The sequence below is a fragment of the Helianthus annuus genome, chromosome 17 (genome assembly GCF_002127325.2).
Source record: "Helianthus annuus cultivar XRQ/B chromosome 17, HanXRQr2.0-SUNRISE, whole genome shotgun sequence".
Taxonomy (NCBI): Eukaryota; Viridiplantae; Streptophyta; class Magnoliopsida; order Asterales; family Asteraceae; genus Helianthus; species Helianthus annuus.
This window is the reverse complement of record NC_035449.2, coordinates 158,067,169-158,073,168: the sequence shown is the minus strand read 5'-3', so window position 1 is coordinate 158,073,168 and position 6,000 is coordinate 158,067,169. Positions and strand designations below refer to the sequence as shown.

Genomic DNA, 6,000 nt, shown 5'->3' with positions numbered 1-6,000 from the left:
GCCGGCGGGACAAGGTGTTCGCCAAGTTCGCTCGTCGCAACTGCCCGCCGGGCGTTGCGCCGGCAGGACAAAGCGTTCCCGCGTTCGCTAAGTTCAGTTGTCGCTCGCGAGCTGCCAACGGGAGACCCATTATTTCATGTCATGTTGTGCCGGGAATTCAGTCATTTATTTTTCAGTTCCGACTATAAAAGCAAGACAAAATCACCTTTAAGGTTGTAATAAATAATAATTACATTGAATACCATAGTCTAAACACTTAAAATATTGGATCATATATCCACATAACCAACAATGCCTTCAACTAATCTTAATTCGGAACGTACACCACACAGAATTCCCCTAAACTCTACTAAATGATTTACCGATGCTATGTTTCCTGCCAAATTAGGCAATATACATGCGCAATAAACTCAAACCGCCGGCTTCACAAAAAATAACTACATTTGTTATAAATTAAAAAAACAATTCGGTTATGTCGATACCGCTAGCCATCTTAAGCTGGTGGTGGAATGGGAACAACAGCTTTCCCTTCGGCTACAACCTTCCCTCATTGTGCCATCCACCATGGCATCTCTTTTCCAACTACAAATGTTTATGGGTTAGTATCTTTCTCCTCTCTCTCTACATATCATCTGGGTTAGTCAAAATAACCTGCAAGTTGCACATGTGAGGTAGTGTACATGAAAGTATATCAGACTTAAAAGATAACTGATCAAAATATATAAAAAAGTCTATCTAACTTCTATTCTCATATTGCACGAAAATTAATCATATACATTTGCTTTTTGCCATAAACCTGACCAAACATTCCCTTCCTGACCAAAACCAATCAAACTTGTGCAAAAGCGTACCTAAAGCGAGTGGAAGCACCGGTGAGGCGAGGGGTATAGCTGGACACATTCTTCGACCAGAACCAAATGGTATGAACTCAAAATTTGCCCCATGTAATCAACATTAATTTTGTCATGGTCCAAGAACCTATTTTCATCACCTAGAAAAAGGCTTAGCTTAATTAGCAGATATAGATGCAGAATTAATTAATTAACCCCTAAAACAATACATCACAACATAGCCAAATAGAAAGTAAACTGTTACATGTCTCAAAGGGAATTAGAAGTAACATGAATTTCTATATACACAATAATTACAAACAACAAATAAAATTATAACAACTTACAAGGGCGTAGCTTTGTGGGGGCGGGAGGGGCGGCCGATCCCCCGAACTTTTCGCTCAGTAGTGGAGAGTATGTAGTTTTCGTATAGAAATTTTTGGGTATATACGTTTTTGACCCCCCGGTTTTATAGAAATTTTTGGTATATACGTTTTCGACCCACGGTCCGGAAATCTCAAGATTCGTCATTGACAACTTATATATAGTTAGCTCGATGCCCCCTAAAAAACCCCTAAAACCAACTCAAATTTTTACTCCCCCAAATCACATCAATTTAAATCAACCAATCATATAAATACACAAAGGATTAGCAAAATTTACCTGAAACAACAATGATCAACAACAAATCAACGTGATGGAGAATTAAGGTTTTAGTATTTCTGCAAATAAAGTAAAGTTCACGAAATTGGGGGTTAGGGTTGATTAAATCCGCAATTGATGAGCGTATATACATGTAAAATTAAGCAATATAAAGAAGATAGTAAATGATGATTTACCTGTTGATGACTAATGTAACTTTTCATATGTGAAATGAAAGGGGTTTGCATATTTGGGTTCTAAATTGTTTGGTGGTTCGGAAACTGAATGTAGTGGAGAACCACCTATCAATAAGATTATTTATTGACATGTAGAACCAGATTGGTCAACGGAGAACTCGCCGGAGCTTCACCTGAATTTTGTACTACCATAAATAGGTTAAACAAAAAAAAAGTAAATCAATCTAACTGAAAACGAAACATGCAATTGAATCGATGCTTTACCGGAGTTAAACGAAGACCCGTCACAAACCTACCTCGCACCGCCTCTATCTTGTTACTGAAACCAGACCCACCAGCATCACTGACATTACACCTTCATCTGAGAGGTGTACCGTCTAAAACCACACCACCGCCCCTCTCTTGGCCCAACCCCTCTCTCACTCTTGCATGTTACTCTTCCACTTTCTAGAATCTCCAGATTACAGATCTCAGGGGTTTTGTTGCTGTGGTGGTGTTTTGGCGGTGGGAGGATTGCTTTTGGCTTAACACGTATCAAGAAAACATACGTGTCAAAACCTAGAAACAACTTACAACCCACTAAACCAGATGTACCTCAAAGAGTTGCACAAAACACATGTTATGCACCATGTACAAACACTCAATGCCAAAACTTGTTGCTAATTCATAATATTTAATAATTGGGACCGAGCTCTAATTTTTACCCATGAGAATGAGGTCGCTTTTATATCCTTCATCATTTTCTTGAAGATGTTCGTTGTTTTGTTATTAAAACTTTGTCATTTCTTTATTTCCAAATCAGCCACGTGGTGAAGATAGCAATTGTGTTCGTAGCCTTCTTTTTTACTAATAGAACCGTCCAATGAAAACACATTATACCGCACCCATATATGCCACCATCTTGATTTGAGGATAATTACTGTTGTAATTTGAGTAGTTGAACAAATTAAGAAGTTAAAATCAGAAATTAATAATTTAACATCGTGATTTAACTATATAAGTCGAATTTTAGCCTCTGGGTTTAGGGTTATACAGTTTGGGCAATAAAATATGAATAGATGTCCATAAACTCTAAAAACTATGAACATGTGCCTCAACATTCCACTATCGGAACATATCATGAACATGTGCCTCAACCTTCCACTATCGGAACATATCAATTGGTTTAAATGCTTAGAATCTGTACAATCGATTCATGGTTTGGTTTGGAAAGCATGGATTAATGGTCCGGTTAACTGTTTGAAAATTGGAACCGTTGCATAAACCAAACAAATTATTTACTTTTAAATAACTTTTTCGTCTTTTGTTTTAAGTATGCAAATCTGTATATGTAACATTCATGAAACCATTTTTATCATCTTTAGAAAAAATATTGCAAACTAACAATTTTGAAAATGAAAATAAAAAAAAAAAAAAAAAAAAAAAAAAAAAAAAAAAAAAAAAAAAAAAAACATTTCAAACCGCATAAACCGAAAAACCCGTTTTGGCCGGTCCAACAGGCCCAACTAACCTTATTGGTTCAGCTTGTCATTTAAAACCGAAGTTAACATTTTGTCAACTAACTAAATTTAAAGGTTATATTATAAAGTTAAAAACAAGTTTTTAGACAAGTTCAAACCAAATAATCTTGAATGGATCTATGAACATCGATAAAATGACATCTGATAACTAAATAAGGAATAAATAAACACAGATTTATATTAGAAAATAAACATGTTTACCAACAACAAAAAAAGGAAGAATTAAAACACAGATTTATATTAGAAAATAAACATGTTTAACATGTTTGTAAACTTAAACAATAATAGATAAATAAATATGTTAACGCCATATTCCCTTTCGTATGTATCATGTTATCTTAAATTTCGTCTGTGGCTCATGTTATCTTAAATTTCGTCAATGGCAAGGTTGAGTTTCAAGTGGGGTAATAATATCTCCGTCCCCATCTTGTGACCTTGCCTCATTCATAGCGGTCCCTGGTATTAATATTTCTTATCACTACTCATGAATTTGGCCCCTCGTTGTAGACTTGTAGAAAACCTACATCATACAAATTTGTACATATCTAATTCCCATGTGGATTGAAACAAGCCTTAAATCATGCGCGTGTAAATTCGTGAAATCGTTACAGAAAAACCCCAAGTCAAAAAGGGATTTGATATGCGCTTTGATGACCTTCAAGTCATTTAAAAATATAAACCTGATTAGCTTATTAGATAGAGTTTTGTTTACATCGTATCAAAAAGTGATAGAGATGATTCACGATGAACCAATCTCCTAAGATAGGGACCCTTTGAGCGGGTTAGACTCCAAGAACACAAGACGAAGAAGATATTATTTTGCTACAATTTTTCTCATTATCATTACTGTAAACACAAATCCTTTATAGAGGCATATAATGCAAGCACTCAACTAACCACTAGTTACTAAAAATATGCAAACAATGGAAACATGAAATGTAAACAGAAAGTTGTGCAACTAAAGAATTATGCATGAGAACGTGGGAAGGCGTGTTGGGCTTCATGAGGGTTTACGTGGGTTACATGGTCGTATCAAAAAGCATGTGGTTAATGTCATAAGACCAAACGGTATGGGGTCAGCCCTTCCCTGGTGAGCCCTGACGCCGCACCCCTACACCGCCCCCCTCCCCTGTCCCGTCTTCATCGTCGGCCAGAAGACGTCCAAGCCGGACCTGTTTCTCTCTCCTCTCTCTTCATTCTCTCTCGTCTCTCTCTCTCTCTCTAAAATCAAATCAATTTAATATTTTTTAGTTGTTTTTATAAATAGTGTGGGGCTCCATCCTCCACCCCCTTGTACATCCCCTTTAGACCCATCCTCTCTCTTGGTGACGTGGCGGCCCATCCCCTTGGGATGAGCCTCACCATACCGGATAGTCTAATTTAAAATTTTTCATTGGTTACAAAATAAAATCCGAATTATCTATTCTGATGTTCCCATTAAAGTCAAACATCAATCAGATAGATATTAACCCTTGGATCAACCTGAGATAAAATCTGGACGGTAATAATTGATGAAAGCTTCTAGAAGCAGAGGTTGAGAGCGGTTTTCCTTTCCTTGGATTTCTCCCCATGTCGCCGGTCAAACCCACTCTTCTTCTCTTTCTCTGCTCAAAAACAATTCATAGTTTTCCCAATTTCTATTTCGGTTCCCAAGCACTGGAGCATATTCAAAAATCCGCTCATCTTACAATCCTTTGGAGTGGTTTGGTGGATTGGTGTTCAGATTTCCTCTCGCCGCATTTTTGACTAGGTTATTTCAATCGAAATCGACGGCGACGGTGGACTTGAAACCGATGATAATTAGGTTTTTTTTTTTAATAAAAGGGTTTTTTCATTCATTGGTATGTTTCACTTATGTATTCATCATAGTTATTGGCCAGTTTTTATAAATCAATTTTGTGTTTATGTTTTAGGGTTTAATTGTTGAGTTAAGTGAAATCCCAGGTTATATCTTCGTCAAGGTATGTCAATTTGCATTGTTAATAAATTCTAAGAAAACATATCCGATACATGCTACAAGGTTGAACATAATCCGTTTCTTATTTTTTTTTATTTGTATGTAAGATGGTGATTCGAACATCCAGTGAAAAGGGGTTAGGGTGAAATGCAAGTCCACTGAAGTTAGTTCAAATTGCATAAAACAATAACTGTTGGAATAAAAATAGTTGCAATTTTGATGGGAAATTTCTTACAAATCGGTGACATGGTTTGTGCAGGGGCAGGTTCAAATGCACTTGACCACATTAGAATCTTATGAAGCCGAGGTACTGTCAAATTGCATATTATAAGCTGAGGTGCTAAGTTTTTAAAATGCCTCATCTTATTTTAAGTGTCTTTATTACACTTGAAATCTTAATTTTTTATTTAATTTCATAAACACGGTGATAGCGTGGAGATCATTTCATATGGCCTAGCTTTAGTATTAGAGCCGTATTTCCCTGATTATACGGTCAAATATATTTAATTTGACCGTATAGTTTTTTATTACACTTGAAATCTTAATTTTTTATTTAATTTCATAAACACGGTGATAGCGTGGAGATCATTTCATATAGCGTGTTAGAATATTCCATGATTATAGGGTCAAATATGCTTTCCCTTCCTCCGAGTGTTAGAGCCGTATTTCCCTTTCTCCAAGAATTAGCCATATTTTTCTTATATTTTCCTTTTTTAAATCCTTGTTCATTAGTATAAGTAGATGTGGTTATTGTTCTCTTTGTATTCAATATGAAGCAAGCAATATCTCAATAAAGATAAAGTCTTATTTGTTTATGTTATTGGTCAACATGGTATCAGAGCAGTGTTAAGGTC

At 36.0% G+C, this 6,000-nt stretch overlaps 2 long non-coding RNA genes across 23 annotated transcripts in view; one reads left to right on the top strand and one right to left on the bottom strand.

Annotated features, from left to right (window-relative positions):
- Nucleotides 1-206: 206 nt before the first annotated feature.
- LOC118489003 lies at nucleotides 207-2,366 on the bottom strand. Of its 2 annotated transcripts, none has more exons than XR_004885674.1 (5): nucleotides 1,934-2,366; nucleotides 1,670-1,854; nucleotides 1,494-1,552; nucleotides 852-991; nucleotides 207-651 (listed from the first exon to the last, which is right to left on the bottom strand). It is a non-coding gene; the product is annotated as an uncharacterized LOC118489003 (long non-coding RNA). The 2 variants fall into 2 exon arrangements; XR_004885673.1 differs by having other exon boundaries at nucleotides 1,670-1,842; nucleotides 1,934-2,364.
- Nucleotides 2,367-4,668: 2,302 nt separating this feature from the next.
- The window catches only part of LOC110923168, a 43,455-nt gene continuing 42,123 nt past the window's right edge, over nucleotides 4,669-6,000 (top strand). For 15 of the 21 annotated variants that reach the window (XR_004885664.1, XR_004885671.1, XR_004885672.1 and 12 more), the window contains exons 1-4: nucleotides 4,669-4,993; nucleotides 5,103-5,150; nucleotides 5,254-5,309; nucleotides 5,406-5,453. This is a non-coding gene — a long non-coding RNA (uncharacterized LOC110923168). Of the gene's footprint in view, nucleotides 5,031-5,102; nucleotides 5,151-5,253; nucleotides 5,310-5,405; nucleotides 5,484-6,000 lie in introns of all 21 variants that reach the window. The other 6 variants (XR_004885669.1, XR_004885666.1, XR_004885658.1 and 3 more) reach the window with 5 other exon arrangements.